We start from the raw sequence: 18,088 nt of genomic DNA, 5'->3' as shown, positions 1-18,088 counted from the left end.
TTTCCAAAGACAACAGATGGCCAATAGACACACGAAAAGGCGCTCAACATCATTCGTCTTCAGGGAAATGCAAGTCCAAATCTTAATAAGATACTATTTCACACCTGTTAGAATGGTTATTATCAATAAGAGAAGAAACAACAAGTGTTGGTGAAGATGTGCAGAAAAGGAAACACTTGTGCGCTGCTGGTGGGAATGCAAACGTGGTGTAGCCCCTGTAGAAAACAGGATGAAGATTCCTTTAAAAATTAAAAATAGAACTATCTTATGATCCAGCAATTCTATTTCTGGGTATTTATCTAAAGAAAAGAAAACACTGATTAATAAAGACATATGCACCCCCATGTTTATTGCAGCATTATTCACAATTACCAAGTTATGGAAACAACCTAAATGTCCATCAGTGGATGAATGGATAAAGAAGATGTGATATATGCTATGTATGCTATATAATATATCATACACATGTGATATATATCATATATATGTGATGTATACACCATACATATTTCATATATAGAGAGAGATATATGCACAATGGAACATTATTCAACCACTAAAAAGAAGGAAATCTTGCCAGTGGTGAGAACATGGATAAACCTTGAGGGTATTAGGCTAAGTGAAAAAAGTCAGACGGAAAAAGATGAAAAACAAACAAAGAAGCTTATGGATATAGAGAACAGACTGTTGGTTGCCTGAGGCAGGGAGTGAGAGGTGAGGAAAACAGGTGAAAGAAAAGACGAAGAAATGTACTTTTATAAGTCAGGAAAAGTATATAGTGATATGAGCATCTCTCGCTTACACATGGACCCCACCTGTAAATGCTCAAATGTTTTCTCTTCTAGATTTATTTCTCAGGACAAGCAAGGGCTTAGCAGCAAAGCACTATGTTAAGTGAGTCTGGCTTTCTTTCAGTTCCATTTTTGTGTTTTTATTCATAAAATGTGACCTATTCCTTGCTTCAAAAACTCAAGAACTAGATGGGTAGGGATAGGACAGTTTTGTTTTGTTTTGTTTTTAAGTGTCATTTTCATTCAAGTTTGTTTTAACTGAGTGCCACCCACTCCATCGGACTTTCACAAAACCCAGGGTATGCTGCAACCCCCACCCTCAAGGGGCTCCTGGCCCTTTATCGGTTCAGAGGGCTGTCTTGATTGTTCTCTAGTGATACAGCAAATGTTTGGGTTCTGAGAAATCACTAAAACTTGCCTCACTAGTGGATAAAAGCAATGACAACTTCACTACCCTCTTTGATGACAAAGGTTGAAGGAGGCTTTTAGTGGTAGGCTATAATTTCATCATAATTCAAATGTTGCCTGTTCAATTTTCAATCTCATAACTCCGTAGTCCTTTCCCTTCAATTAGCAAAATAAATCACTGGAGAGCCGGAGCTGACAACTGGAAATTTCCAACTTGTACAATCCATCTCTTTTTCCAGAGGGAACCTTGACATACTCTCTCGAAAGTTTTAAGCTTCTCTCCCAAACCCTTTGCCAAAGTTGTTTTTTGAAAGACTAAAGAATTGTGGACAAAGTAAAATTGTGAGGAGAGACCTTGAGGTAGAATATTATTATCTTGGGAGACAAGTAGCCTAGAGATTCGTCTTGCTTTCTTTTATATAGAAATAAAACACCAGCGCTATGCTTGTGTTCACAAGCAGCCCAGATGCTCTGGCTCTTTTTCCTTTTGATGTATATTTGTGTATGAAAGCTTCATTTTCTTTGTTCCAGTGATTGAGGGAGTTTGGTTCTTTCAGTATAAAGCATCTACTTTTATTTCCTTTATTGGAATGGATATTTCTCCCACAGAGAATTGTCCATATTTGTCTATGGGTCCTCCTTTCTCTATTCACATATCTCCTGGTTATATCTTTTTTCTTCCTTTACCAGAAGTCCACATGGCATGCTTCCAATTGTGTTTATCCACTCCAGCTAATTGACAGTCACATAAGTGCACGTAATGTGAGGTATTATTGTGAGAGATTTCTGTTTGCCTCTTTAATTAAGCAGTTGTTCACAGGTGCATACAGTTACAACAAAATTAATTGATAGCTTTATATCACACTTCTTGAGCCCACTGCTATTTGATGTTTGCAAACACAACTATTAGATTTGTCTTATCTTGCATATAGGGAGTACTTCTTATTTTCTTCTAACAGAGGTTAGGACAGGTTGCCCTAAATACCAGAAAATCTATCAAAGCAGAGAAAGATAATTTTACTAAGAAGGAAACAAAGTGAAATATTTATTTATGCAACATTTTAGCACCACTGAGAAATACAATAGAAGCTTTTTATGTTTCTGTATGCACAGCAAGTTTCCTGAATGTCAAGAATCATTGCTACCCAAACCAAATAGCTTCCTGTGAAGGCTATGTGTTTATCTTTCAATGATACGGAGGAGTTACACACACTTAGAGCAGGCAACTGGCATTTCCTGGGATTAAATTTTATTAGTAGTCATTTTTCACTCTTTTCTGCATTTTATCTGAGTACCAACAAGGCACCTTCCTTTCTCAGTTCATAGTGGGGCTTCCCTCCAAGGAGAAATATAAACAGATGTACTGCTATTAATGTCTCACGTTTGCTAGAAGGAGCAGGAGGTTGGCGTTGGAAGGTATCTCACTCTCGTGGGCTCTTGAACAGGCAGGTGGGTCGAAGGATTAAAGTGTGGCCTCCTAGTGAAACTTCCCGAATTGGAGCCCTGCACTATTATTTATTACCGGTGTGTTATGAGTGAGTGACTTAACTTCTCTGTTCCTCCACTTATCTACAGATGAATAAGGAGCGCTAAGTGTGTACCTCAGAGAAATGTTGTGCCAATTAGGTGAGTGAATGCAGTTAAGTCTTAGACTGGCAAATGCAGGATAAACTATGGCTACTATTAGTAGATTGTGTGATTTAAGCAGTTTATTTAAATGTTTTCAGTCTCTGTTCTCAAATCATAACACTGATTTGTTATTTGTATAAAATGTTAAAGGCATGTTAACAATATAATTGTTACTATTGTAAAGACTCCTCCACTTTCAAACTCACAAACGTGGTGTTTGCAAGAGTACAGCACCTATTTTAACAATATTATTGATTTCTGGTCATGTGTCTTTTCTTATTATTTCTACTCTCCATCTACTTACCTTCACCTAATATGGCAGATGGTGAAACAAGTAAAACAAAAAACCCACCAAGCATGTGGAGGGGGTGGCTCCCCTCCGGAAAGGTTTAATAGCCCTAGAGGTTCTGTGTACTACTACATGACTTGTTCTCTTGCCACTTAATAGAAATTTTTTAACACTTTTATGACAAGATCTAGAGAAGATCAAATTAAAGTATATATTTAACCCTTAGGAGAAATTCCACTTGCACATTTGAATTAATGACACATTGGGGTAGGTTGCACTCTCAGATTGCAGGATCATCACTTACAGGGATAATGTTAAACATGAAGGATTTGATTAGGGATGGGGAGAGTTGTTTATCAAACCTTCAAGATGATGAAGTGTTTCACTCTGACCTGGGTGAATGCCCCACGGCAGAACTGATCTGGAGGGTAGCTATCTGGTGTGTATGTGTTCAGAAGCACATGTTGACAATGATCAGCATAAAATCATATTTGAGATGGAAACACAAAAGATCATACTAAACACATGAAATCTGTCATCAGATCTAAGGAATTAATTTCGAGTCTGGAGGGGAAGATGAAATCTAAAAGGTCAAGAGCCAGACAAACTCAGGAGCAGAGTTGAAAGGTAAGGAGTAGAGCAAGAACAAGGCCAAGAGGGCTCAGCACTGGCCAAAAACAAGACCGGAGGAGATGCAGAGCTCCCTCTTGCCGGCACGGTCTACAGGATGTAGGGTTGGATCTGACTGAGTAAAAGGCACTGTATGGATACACACAAAAGTGTTATCATAAATATTTTGCTATTGCAAGTTTTGCATTCAGCGCAGGCTGAATTTTCCTTCTTGATTTTGACTGAAGGCTTGTGAATTTATGGGAGAGAATGAGAGGCCTAGGGAGTTGATGAAAGTAACATGTATGCTCCTGCATTTGTAAGCACAGATCAAGTAGAAATAGAAGTTTGGATATGCCAAACTGATGTTGGTCAAGACTCAAGATAGTGGCCTATCGGAACCAGGTCCTGGTACCACTTAGACTGGTGCTTTTGGAACCAGACACTAGTTTTCTGTGTCCAGAAGTTCTAATCATCTAATTTATGCATAAATTTAGGACCCCCCAAATCTTCCACACACAAGCATAATCTTTTTCCCAACTCTCCCTCCATTCTAATATGCTCTTCCTCACCTATACTTATTATCTACAGCAACTCCTATATCCTAAATATCTTTCCTCAAAATACTTTTTCATCTTGTTGTACATGTCATGGATGACTCGTCTTCACAATCCTCTCATTCTCCCAAGTATGGACTTTCTAGGCACTCAGTGATGAGCCATGGTCTTCAAACACTGAGACTGTTAACTCATCCTGTTTCTTTCTACTCTACCTGTTGTTACCATTTTGAGCAATTTAAATATCTGCATCACAAGGCTAAGGCCATGGCCTAATCATTTCTTGACTCTCTAAAGACCTTTAGCTCTACTCTTTGTTGGTAACTCAATCCTATGAGAGTCTACATTTTTGAATTTGATCACAGAGTAAATGACATCATTTCTGAAATCTTGAACTCTTTTGTTTATTTCTTCTACATTATGCAAATCTTTTACTTAAAGTTTACGCTACTTAAATATTCAGATTACTATAACCCACAAGACAGAATAGGATAAAAAAAGACATGAGGGCTCAGATTCAACCATATAGAAACACATGTGTTGCAGCAGATATTGTGAGTTAGGTTGGTCTTTCATTCACAGATAATTTCACCCCAAACCTCCCCTGAACCCAAATCTTCGTGAAGCGGTAAGAGATAATGAGCATCACATTACTAGTTCCCTGAACCAAATTGTTCATTTCTCATAGTTTAGGTAGAGCTTGACTGTGTCCAGCTCATAGAGCCACAGTCTGGGAAAATCTGGGGGGCACTGTTTGTCCCTCCACAGAACTAGCACACAGTCAGTCCAGAAAGGATTTCTGTCAATGTCAGGCTAATCCAGAAGGGTCCTCCAGCAGACTCCTGGTGGAGAGAATCCAGTGTGGTGGAGAGAAGAGAATCCTGGGAGCTCTTCAAGGTAGCATAGATTGGGTGCCCTGGATGACCTTGGCACTTTCATGGTGACCACAGCATGCCTCATCTTGCACATTTATTTCAGTACAAGGGAGCAAAGAACTTGTCTTATTCTTCACTTTGTCCAAAAGCTTCCATTTCTCTCCTGTGGAAATCCAGGAGATGTGCTGCTAGCAACCATCACAGCTCTGACTTCTTCACTTCCTGTTTTCTAATGAGGCAGAGTGTCTGGTTTTTACTCTCTTTTCTTAAAGAGGGAGAGGGGAGAGGAAGGTGTTCTGGATTTATTCCATCATTAAACTCTAATCTTCCAAAAAAATTGAACTTGAGTCAAGAAAAAAAAAAAAAAAACAGAGAGAGGAAGAAATAGAGTTAAAAAAAATGTGAAGAAAAGAAAATAAGGCCAGAACCAAGGTTAGTATACATGAGTATCCACTCCAAGTCTAGTTGGTAGAGATGAACTGATGCCCAAAACAAAGAGGAAAATTTGATCACAGTTCCTGTAAGGGAAACACAATTCTTGTAAGGGAAACACAGTGCATTGTTGTGATCTCCTTTAGGTGTGATAAAAGTAAAAATGTCTTCAATATCCCTAGGGTTAGTCCTGCTAATAATTGTTGCTTCTTAATATACTTCTTATTACGTGCCCTAATGATGTCAGTACCATTGTCTTGAGAAAATGCAGTAAAAGCAATCTTTATTAACCCAAAACAATGTGTTATAAATATGTAGCTGGACTGACCCCAGGATAAAATTTAGAATACCTGCAATAATCTGTAGATCATATATCTTTCATGAATATTATTTCTTGAAATGAATCTTTGAGAAGGTTTGGACACCAGAGGTTAATATTGTTTGACTAAAAAAAAAAAAAAAAAAGGAAAATATGAGAATTCTATGTTGCAATTTTAAAGTGGAGTTATATACTTGACTCTTGACTAACAGAGGATAGACCTGAAATATATTTCTCAAAACTAGTCAGACCACCTTTGTTTGGAGGTGGGCCAAAGGAGTGACCGTGAGAAGGATAGAGATATCTTTGAAAAATGTTTCTGCCTCAGCTTCAACAAATAGACAGATAGCCCAGGTGATTTCCAAAATGGTAGCTGATAATTCTCTCCCCTCTGCCTCCCACCATGACCATAAAACATCTCACATAAAGTATCTATAAAATATATGTCGTTTTAAACAATGTAACTCTTGGTGAACCTTCAAGATAGATTAATTGGCAAAATGTAGCCATAGATAACTGAATGATTTGACCTGTTACACAGAAGTGTTGGATATAAGCCAGTTATGGCTGGAGGACATCTGCCAAAACTTATGATTTGAGTTTTGAATAGTTGATCCTATGCCACTATTTCTGACAATAATTAAAAGGCAGAATCAATTATGTGTTGAGGTCATTTCTAGTACATGACAATCAAACCATTTCATCAATGTAGAAAGGAATACTTTCCCTCCATTTCTCAATATCAGGGTGGTATGTAGATAATGGATCCAAAAATAGAATGAAGTTAGTAAAGTACAAAGAATAGAATCTAAAACACATTGTTGTTTTCTCATTGGAAATCATTTTTTCTTATCTCTCAAGCGATCATGCCCACAGACTTTGTCATTTGAGGGATATTAATATGGAAATTTTGTATGAGCAACAAACTATTCCTCTACCAAGGGCATCTACAGCTAACTTGCTCACTGATTCAAAGAGCAAAAGAAGGTCATAAAAGTTACAAACATTATTAGGTCATTTTGGCTCTCTACAATCCAAGCTGCACATTCAGTTACCACTCCGGAATGTTGATACTAGTGCTTTGTAAGGCACCCGACATGTAGTAACTGCTCAGTCTTACTTAGTTGATTAAAGGTTGGGCTCTGTGATAAATTGTGGATCATGGAGTCTGAAGTTCACTTATTCTTATATAGAATAGCATCTTGAGAAATCTAGATTTGTAACTTATCAAAGAGAATACTGGAATGAAATTTAGAAAAAACTTAATATAAGCTTTACATTTATATAAATATACAGATTTATGCATATATATATATATATATATATATATATATATACATATTTCAGAAGAATAGCAAATGATAGCCCTTTTCAGTATAGGACAGATTACACGTTAGGCCCATCGATGGGAGATCTTGGCCACAGGGTAAAACAAAGATAGATAAAGGATTAAGAATACCTATCAGTGAATATGTAGCTTTAATAATTCTAAAAGCAGGAAGATTTTTACCATAAAACATTTGAATTTTTAAATTAGATGTCCTATATAAAGAACAAGTTCAATCAACAAACAACCTGAATCTAAAATATAAAGGAAACACATTTACATTATTAAGCCAGGAAAAATAAAAATTTATTTCTGAGAATTCAGTACCTATTTAACTTCCTTAATCACACTCACTGGAGTTGTTATGGACTACAAAATCCAAGAATCTGTATCATTTCTCATCTCAATAAACAAATCTAGCTTCTCCAGGGAGGATTTATTATACCTAAGCTTTCCAGTTAATATCAGAAGCTTTTGGTACAACTTAAATTTTCTTAACTATTTTATGGACGTTTTATGATTTGAGAATTTGTTTTAGCTTCCCTCACCAAGTTGCTTCTGAGGAGCTGCATTATCCTGAGATAGTACAAAGACTTTCTAAGAGTGAAGCTGTAGATAGTTTCAAGGGAATCAATTTTCACGGCCTCAACTTGTATACATTCTCTTTTCTACAGTGGATTTGCCTGAGAAATGCCTATGAAGGGGGCTGATTTCTCTTTTGGATTTCCCCTTTCAGCATTCCCCTCAGTTAGCTTCATAAAGTTAGGCATAGATGGCACTGATCTTGAATCTAATTAAGGTGCATTCCCCCCAGGTGTGAAACCCTCAGGGAGCCAAACAAATGGACTACGAGGACTGTGTGTGTGTGTGTGTGCACGTGTGTGTGTGCGCGCGGGCTCTTGCATACACACACATGCACTTCCAGAAAGAAAATGGCTTTAATGACCATTGTGGTAAAGACTTTGCAAGACAAATAGATCCCAATTCTTGGCTTTGAACAAATCTAAGAAGGATTTTGTAGTATAGTCAGCTGAAAAATCATTTGAAATATTTATCAATGAGAGCCACTGTGTAAAAGTTTGCAATGTACCTCAGGATGATTTTAAAGAATCGTGTAATATAACCAAGGTCAGCTTCATGGGTATAAAACCTCACTATTGCATCAGACCCTATGGTCAGAGGGCCTTGTGCTTGGTTTATTGTCTCTGCTGTTAATATCTTGAACATTTAAGTAATTTCATCTTTGAACTTGTGTTTTGCAAGTGAAGTTTGATGGGACAATGAAGCATGACAATGAGCAAAGGATATCCTCACTTAATATGGGTGTCTACCATTTCTTGCTGGCCCCTCTTCACAGAGTTTGTGGAGTCCCATCAACATTGAATTCTGGGGAGCCCTTGATGCCTGGGAGTTCAGCAAAACTTAAAGCAACTACATTCTAAGTGTGTTGCATCAACAACTGAGTCGATGAAGGCATTGATGTCTCTAGAAGGCCACTCTTTCCACTTGAATCAGAACTTGCATCAGATGCAGAAGGGAGGTGATGAAAAGACAATCTAACAAAATCGGGACCCTATCACATATTTTCTTATTTGTGTTATTTCCTTTTATTGATCAGCTGCTTATGCAGAACGTGATGGCATTGAAGGAAATGGAAAGACAGGGAAACTTGTCACCTTTCCTTTCAGTCTTTCCTTATTCAGTTGTAAGCCAATGGTAGAAAAGGTGTGCACATTATAACAAAGCAGGAAAACAAAAACATGTGCGGTGATTTGTGCAGTTTTTCTACCATTCTGGTAAGAATAAAATACATGTGTATATATGAGCTGCAAAAGATAAACTATAATTTCATTGATTTGGCATACAAATAAAATATTTTTATAATTGCATGCAAAACTGTCATTGCATAATATAAAGATTAATGGTGAAATTCAGGCTAATAATTTAAGATTTTAATTTGTCTTTTCATAGAGTGACACTAAGTAGCAAATAAAAAAAACTCCAACTTCATGATATGTCAAGAGAGAGACTGTGGAGTAAATTAAAAAGCTTTGTATTTTACTAACTGTAACATCACTTTATTCCTCCTTTCTGAACAAGGGGCCCACATTTTTGTTTTTGCACTGGACCCAACATATTATTTATCTGGCCCTGGACACTATTTTAGCAAAACATCCACTTCCATCTACCTCTTTATATGCATGAATAAGTAAACAAAGTTTACCATGCTTTTAATTGTAAAAATAAAAGATTGGAATGAAATTAATTTTGAAGACTATCACATTCTAAAACTAATAGTTACCCAAGGGTAGGAGAAATAGCACCATTCTCCTCTTTAAGAGTTTCATTTTCAATAAAAATTTTCCTTGAGTATTTAATAATTACCTCTAAGGATATATAATTTATAGTTTTGGGGAATTATACAAAAAACAATGCTAATCCAATCCAGAATAATTTTAAATATTGAGAGCTGGTCACAAAAATTAAGAAGTAACATTAATTTAAATTTATAGACAGTCTTGTTGCAGAGAAGTACAATAAATGATCAATAAACAAGATTCAATTTCAAAATGCTTAAAATACTTCACATTATGGGAAAGTTCACATTACAGATCACTTAGCTTAGAACTGCAAATATTTGTAATCTCATACCTTCTCAATCAGGTGTCAGGTATGGCTGAGCTAGGCGATTCTGGCTCAGCATCTGTCACAAAGCTACAAGCCATGGGCCAACCATTTCATCCCCCTGGAAGGGCTCTACCTGTGGGAGTTGAGAGGGCTCAATTCCTCTCAGCTGTTGGAAGGAGGGCCTGAGTTACCCTTTGCTTATTGGAGGAAGATATGTTTTGGTTCCTAACTAGCTGGGGGTCTCTGAAGAGCAGTTGCATTATACCAAAATGAGCAAGTGTGAACCACCAAAGACTGGCAAGACTGAAACCATTGTCTTTTTGTAACCTAATCTCAGAAGTGACATTCCATATCTTTTGCTGCATTCTGTTCATTATAAGTAAGCCACTGAGTCCAGCCCACACGCGAGGGGACAGGATTATACCATGTAAGGGACGCAGGAAGAAGGAGTTTGGGGACATCTTCAAGGCTGCCTTTGACAACTGAAGAGGGGAAATTTTTTTTAAGACTCTTAAGTAAATAAGACAATCTCAAGTTCAAATATTTTCATGTCCATTTCATTTTTCTCTAATCTTAGTGAGTATAAGTTATTCTAATGGCATGAGAAACAACAAAACAAAGACTATTAAAGTCTTTAAGGAATAGAGACTTTCTCACTTACGAAGCAGCTCTGTAAATACATCTAGCCACGAAAATAGTTTTATGATATGATATGTTACAAACTGTTTTAAAAACATGTAAAGCCTATTTATAATATCCTTTATGAAAGAGGTATAACCATCTTTTTTGCATACATAAGTATACATGTTATATATATATATGTATGTATATGTATATGTGCTATTAGTATATACATTGTATATATTATGTACATGATTTCATGTGTGTGTGTGTGTGTGTGTGTGTGTGTGTTGAGTTATAGGTTGAACTGTGGCCCTTGACTTGGAATCTGTGAATGTGACCTTATTTGGGAAAAGTGCAGATGTAATTAAGGTCATTCAGGATTTAGGGTGGGCCCTAAATCCAATGACGTGTGTCCTTACAAGAGAAAGAGGGAAATCTGACACAGAGAGATGCGGAAAGAAGAAGCTTATATGAAGACAGAGTCAGAGACTGGAGTGATGTCCCTATAAGCCAAGGTCCCCGAGGACTGCTGGCAGCCACCAGAAGTCAGAAGAGAAGCAGGGAATCGATTGTCCCTCAGATACTCCAGAAGAAAACAATGCTGAGGACACCTTGATTTGGGATTTTTGGCTTTTAGAACTGTTACGGCATATATACATTTATGTTATTTTAGGTTATCCAGTTTGTGGTAATTTGTTGTTATATATATAATATATATATATTATATATGCATTATGTATTTTACCTATATATGATACAGAGAAAGAGAAGTACTATATACAGAGAGAAAGCTGTATAAAGAGATATTCAGAGGCTAAATTATTTCTCCTGTCTATGTACAGATGCTCCATCATAACACATAACAGCACACAGGATGCCCAGTGCTATAATTTGTGAATCTCATACCATGACCCCTGGCTCAATCCAAGACCTATTCTTCCCAATTCCATCACCTTTTCTTCCTCCCTTTTCCGCTTCTCCCCCGGACCTCCTGGCACTGCCTTGCTCCCCTATCCCGTCAGGCCCACAGTGTTCTGGGTGGCATATTAATTCCGAATCCCCACAGTGAAAGCTGTAGAGCTCCACAGGTGTGGGGACTCCATATTTCCAACAGGGCTGCTGTGAGGTTTTGGATTTGCTTCCCCCTTTGAATGACTTTTACTGTATCTGCCACCAAGTGGTAGGCTGTGAAACTACAACTTGGTATGGAGAAGTCACATTGGCCATGTGGATGACACACACATGTGGGGGACCCTTTTAAATATTGCCCAGTATCAGCAACTGATCAATTATTGATCAGCGAATGCAAGCTGGAATGCTGTAAAAATGACGACAAGCTGTTTCTTAAAAAGAATGTTACACTGCCAACATTAACATCTCTATCCTGAAAAGAGTGTTTAACATAAAGATTTCAATTCCATGGGTCCAATATAGCTTAGCTAGTAATTAGTCCCAATCAGGATCTTAATCTTCAAAAGTTAAAAATAGAACTACCCTAGTGTCCAGCAATTGCACTACTAGATATTTATCCAAAGGATGCAAAACTAGTGATTCAAAGGGGCACATTCATCCCAATGTTTATAGCAGCAATGTCCACAATACCCAAAATATTCCAGTGGGAAACATTAACAAGGATTTACCTTTGTCAATAGTAGTACAAACATAAGTACAATTCACATATTTTTATTACTATTATTCTTTCTTTTAGATACTAGCTGGCTTTTTATCCTAAGGTAACATAAAAAATGATAAACATATTTTTCATCTATTTCCTTATTTTTAATTTTATAGATATAGGGGATATTATTTATTTATTTATTTAAATTTTTAGTTAAATTCAATTTAGTTAACATACAATGTATTATTAGTTTCAGGGATAGAATTTGGTGATTCATCAGTTTCATATAATACCCAGTGCTCATTACATTAAGTGCCCTCCTAATGGCCATCACCCAGCTATCACATCCTGCCACCCACCACCCCTTCAGTAACCCTGTTTGTCTCCTACAGTTAAGAGTCTCTTATGGTTTGCCTCCTTCTCTGTTTTCATCTTATTTTCTTTCCCCTTCCCTTCTCTAATAATCATCTGCTTTGTATCTCAAATTCCACATATGATTGAAATCATATGGTATTTGTTTTTCTTTGACTTATTTCACTTAGCATAATACCCTTTAGTTCTATCCAAGTTGCTCCAAATAGTGAGATTTTGTTCTTTTTGATGGTTGAGTAATATTCCATTATATATATATATAAGAAGCAATCAATATATATATACATATATATCATATCTTCTTTATTCCGATATAGAAGAATAAAGATATGTCATATCTTCTGTTGATGCACATCTGGGCTCTTTCCATATTTTGGCTATTGTGGACATTGCTGCTATAAACATTGGGATGCATGTGCCCCTTTGAATCACTATTTTTGTATCCTTTGGATAAAAATCTAATAGTGCAATTGCTGGGCAATAGGGTACTTCTATTTTTAACTTTTGGAGAGACCTCCATACTGTTTTCCAGAGTGGTTGTACCAGTTTGCATTCCTACCAACAGTGCAAGAGGGTTCCCTTTTCTCCACACACTGGCCAACATGGATAAACACACTTTTTAAAAGCATCTAAAGAAGAGTTAGTACAAAGCTATTCTATACTTTAATCAACAAAAGAAATACCTATTAGTTTTGTGAGATTAAACAAAAGTTTTAAAAGATTCCTTTAGACTATGTCAATTGTATAAAACTGATTTCTCAAAACATCATACCTATACATACAATTTCCAAGGGTAATAAACCATTTAACTCTTCCCTCAGTGTACACATACACATTTTGCTAGAAAAAAAAAAAAAGATCTATTTAAATACATTTAAGAAGCATAGGAGGGAGTATAATCATGTAATGTATAGTATGATACCATAACCCATCACATTACCTTATTTCTAAATATCTTTATATTTATATTTATATCTTTATATTTATATATATATATTTATATCTTATCTCCTTATTGCTTTCTCACATTCTTGCAGTCTTCTGTAGAAAATATGAGGCTTAGGGATGCTGATTCTCACTACATGTGAAAATAACATTAGATTAGGACTCGTAGGTCTTACTTCAAACTGCCACTTACCAGTTATAAAGCTTTGTTAGTTTTGTTATCTGCAAAATGAGGAGGATACTTGCCTATTTACTTGTTCTCACTATCAGATGAAACTCTCCCTACCCCAAGCTTTGTGCTAGCAGTGTGTTGATGAACAGGATCGATGTAAGTTTCTGTACTCATCCAACTACACTAACTGGGGATCTAACCAATTAAACTGGTGGTTACCTACCATCCTATAGGGAAAATGAAATGAGATAATGGGTATGAATGCACTTTACAACCTGTAGAACATTACACGAATGGGAATGCTCAGTATTTGGGGATTGCTAATAGAAAAGAAAATCCTAGATGGGACCGGGATCAGCTACCACCAGTCACTGCCTCATTAGTTACTAGTTACTGCCTTGATGTCCTGAATTAAATTTATTAAATTGTTTCCTATCACCTATTGATGAGGATTGTGTTATCAATATTTACACCCTAAATTGTTGTGGCTATCATTCTCTTCTTTAAGGAGAAGGTGTTCTGGAATGGAACGGAAGGAAAAGTTGAAAAATGCACTGTTTCATCATCATGACTGAATTCAAAAGAGAGTCAGGAGGAACATGAGTCACATCCTTGCCACTTTCTCAGGCTTTATTTTTTTTATTTTTCCCTGGCACTTCCTGAGCTTTCTCTCAGTCCTTAGAGTCTGTATTTTTGAATTTAATTGCTCCGTGGTATCTCCTGGAGAGACCTTTAAAATGCCTCCCCATGGCCATTTTTACGATTGTCATTTCTTTTGCTGAGAAATAAAATTCCTAAGATCTGTCAGAGTATATTGGGCAAGGAAATAATTATTAGTAAGATAGTAATAATAATGATGAATAATAATAAATATCCTCCCATTTTGTAACACTTACTCTGTTTTTATCAGAATACCAAATTACCTTGTCTGGTAAACAAGAGTATGTTTGACTACCACCTAAAAAAAAACTTTAATAGATATTTTAGGAAGAATTCCTTCCAGAAGGTCAGATTCCAGAGGCCTACTTACTAGCAAATGAATTTTTTTCCCTAAAACTCAATGTCTTCTTCTATAATATGGGAGCATTGATAACTTTTTTTCAATTGTGGAGAGTAAATGATAAAATGGATATAAAAGTCTTTTTGTGGGGTGCCTGGGTGGCTCAGTAGATTAAGTGTCTGCCTTTAGCTCAGGTCGTGATGCCAGGGTCTTGAGATCTAGCCCCACATCAGGCTCCTTGCTCAGCAGGGAGCTTGCTTCGCCCTCTCCCTCTGCCTGCCCCTCCCCCTGCTTACGCTCTTTCTCTCTCTCTCTGTAAAATAAATAAATAAATAAATAAATAAACAAATAAGTAAATAAAATATTTTTTTAAAAAGTATTTTGTGAACACAAAATCCTATGCAAATCTAGGTTACTATCATTCTGTAGGCATGCTCTCTCTAGCTGTTAACATCCCTGACCAGCCCCAGTAGACTGTTTTAAATCCTTAGGTCAAGTGCTTTGGAAAGCATCCATAGTTAGGGCTAGAATCTATGCCCATAGTTTCCTATTTTTCTGAGAAAATGGAAGCAATAGGAAGGAAACCTCCTTAGACTTACAACATTGACCACCCACCAGTATCTGCACCCACATCTGCTTCCTGCTTCTTACCACAGACCCAACTGTCTCTGCTTCTATCTACAGCAAGCCCCGCAGCTTATGCCTACATCCAACCTCTTGTTCCCTTGTCCGGAATAACACCCTGGGAGTCCTCCCTCTCTTTATCTTTATCACTTCTCTTTATCTCTTTATGTTTCATTCTCCACTTGATCATTTTCATCAGCAAGTAAACATCCTGATGTAATCTCTCTTATTGTACAATTATACTGTTCTCTTCATCTTGCCTGCCCTCAGCAGCCACCTTGTGTCTTTGCTCCACTTGAGGCAAGACTCTTTGGAAAAAGTCATCTGTTTTTATTTTCTCTCAACTGTCTGCTCCCATTCTGCCTTAAACTCATTCTAATCTGACTTGCATCTACTGAAGCTGCTCTGGTCAAAAGCCACGTTGCTAAACCTAAGGGTCAATTCTCAGCTTTCATCTCCCTGAACTGTTAGAGGCATTTGAAACAATTGATCACTCTTTTTTCTTGATATACTTTCTTGTCTTAGATTTTTTTGTACACTGAACTGGTCTTCTTTCTACTCTGCTGGTCCTCTGCCTTCTCAGCCTTCTTTGCTGGTTCTTCCTCCCAGACCACTTAATCGTGGAGCACAGGTGTTTTGACATATCTCTTCTTCATCTATACATATTCTTTTGGTATCTCCAATTTCATGGTTTTAAATTCCATCTAGATGTTGAATATTTCCAAATTTCTACTTCCATTCCATACCTCTCCCTATGCTATTAAATTCAACTGCCTCCTTGACATTTCCACTGCTTTATATGATAAACATTTTAAACTCAACAAGTCCAGTTTGGAACTCTTGATTGCTTCTTATCCCAAATCTGTTCCTTCAGCAGCTTAATCCATCCCAAGTGGTGGCAATTCTGTTTGTTTTACCTCAGACCCAAAACCTTGGAATTATCCTTCCATTCTCATACCCAGTGCCTTCCTTCCCAGGAATCTTTGGGTCTATCTTTAAAATATTTCTGGAATTAAGTCACTTTTTCCATTGATACCATCCTGATGTGAGCCACCATCATTTCTTGCCTGATTTGCTTAAATAGTCTCCTATTTGGTCTCATTTCTTTTACCCTTGATCTTCTATGGTGAATTCCCAGTACAGAAGGCAGAGTGATCCTATAAAACATAAGTCAGGTCATGTCAATCTCGTGCTTACCATCCTCCAATGACAGCCTCCCCCCCCCCTTTTTTTTACAAAGGCCAAATTCCTTACAGTAGCCCATGACACCTACATGATCTAGCACCCCAGCTCCTGTCGAACTCTTCTCTGACCTCCCTTACTGTCTGTCCCAGATATACCGACTTGCTTGAAGTTCCTGAGTATGCCAGGCAGAGTCCCAATTTAGGAGCATTTTACTGGTTGTTCCCTCTTGTTTACTACTCTCCCAGCTGAAATTAACCCTCTTTCACCTTTAACCTTTGCTCCTCTTATTTATAAGGCCTACTCTGACAACCACTCATCTGACTACCATTCTCTATACTTTCATCTACTCCCCCCCCCACTCTTTTATAGCACTTTTCACCTTGTAGCATGCAACACAAATTATGTATTTACAATGTTTGTTGTTTGTGGATGATTTCTCCCCATTAGAATATAATAATGATATGGGGCAGAATCTTTGTTTTGTTCACTAAAGATCCTAGGACAGTGCCTGACACATAGTAAAGACACAATAAATATTTTTGAATGAAAGGAAAAAAAGATGTGTTACAACAATTCATCCTGTATATTAAATGGACTTTAATAGTTTTTCTCAATTACTCAATTGTTAATTCCTTTAAGGACAGGGGCATTTCATCTCTGTATTCTCATGAGTAAATGATGGAGTAAAATGAGAAGGGAGGGAAGATGGATGTTGAGTGCTAATTACATTACTGGTCTTAACTTTATTCACTATTTGGATGCTTCTAGAAGAGTTTTGAGATTACATTAACACAGCCCCGGAGGAAGGAAATTCACACATAGTCAAATAACCCTATAGAACACATTTGTTAAGGCAAAAGTAATACAACATTAAAAATATTTGGGGATTTTTCATGCTTATAAGACATTAGATTTACGTTTAAAATTTTTTCATCAATATTAATAATACAATCCAGTAGCTATAGATGAGATTTTACACAAGGCAGCCATTAATTTATACAGATATTATCTCATAATGACCTTGGAAATTTTGGTTTCTATTGCTATTGGACAAAATTTTATAATGCAAAAGTATTATGCTATATGTCAAGTTAGCTTTCGATTAAGTTTAATATTACTGAAATAACTACATCTGCTTTCCTCTCACTGTGATGTTTATCACCTAATAAAAATGCTAAAGTTACCAAGGAAAGATGTTTAATTTGTTCTCACTGCTCAGTTGTATGTTGCATCCTATTTTGTAGTAAATGGCATAATGTCCCAAGTGGGCTGCCATACTGTCAGATACATTATTTATACATAACATTACTGGTTAATCAATGAACAACAAATGCAGTAGCCTTTTCTTTTCCTCTTTATTTTTAAAGTGATAGCAGGATGAAATATGCAGAAAAATATTCAATTTTTCCAATATTAAATAATCTTTGATGATTTAAAAAAAAAGTGACGTCTACAAATACGAACATAATAATTAAACCACATGCCCTAGTGCATTCTAATGAAGGAGAACAATTAACTAGTCAAATCTAAATATGGTTGCTATTTTTTCTAGCAAGCCGTGGTGAAAGCACCTTTTATTACAGACTACAAACTACTAAATAAATAAGATTTCCCCCCCAAAAGGATGTATAAAATTCATCCTAGAAAAAATAATTTGAAAGAATATTAATTGTGCATTTAAAAT

Source organism: Vulpes lagopus, chromosome 16, assembly GCF_018345385.1.
Source record: "Vulpes lagopus strain Blue_001 chromosome 16, ASM1834538v1, whole genome shotgun sequence".
NCBI classification, from domain to species: domain Eukaryota; kingdom Metazoa; phylum Chordata; class Mammalia; order Carnivora; family Canidae; genus Vulpes; species Vulpes lagopus.
This window is presented reverse-complemented; position numbering follows the sequence as displayed.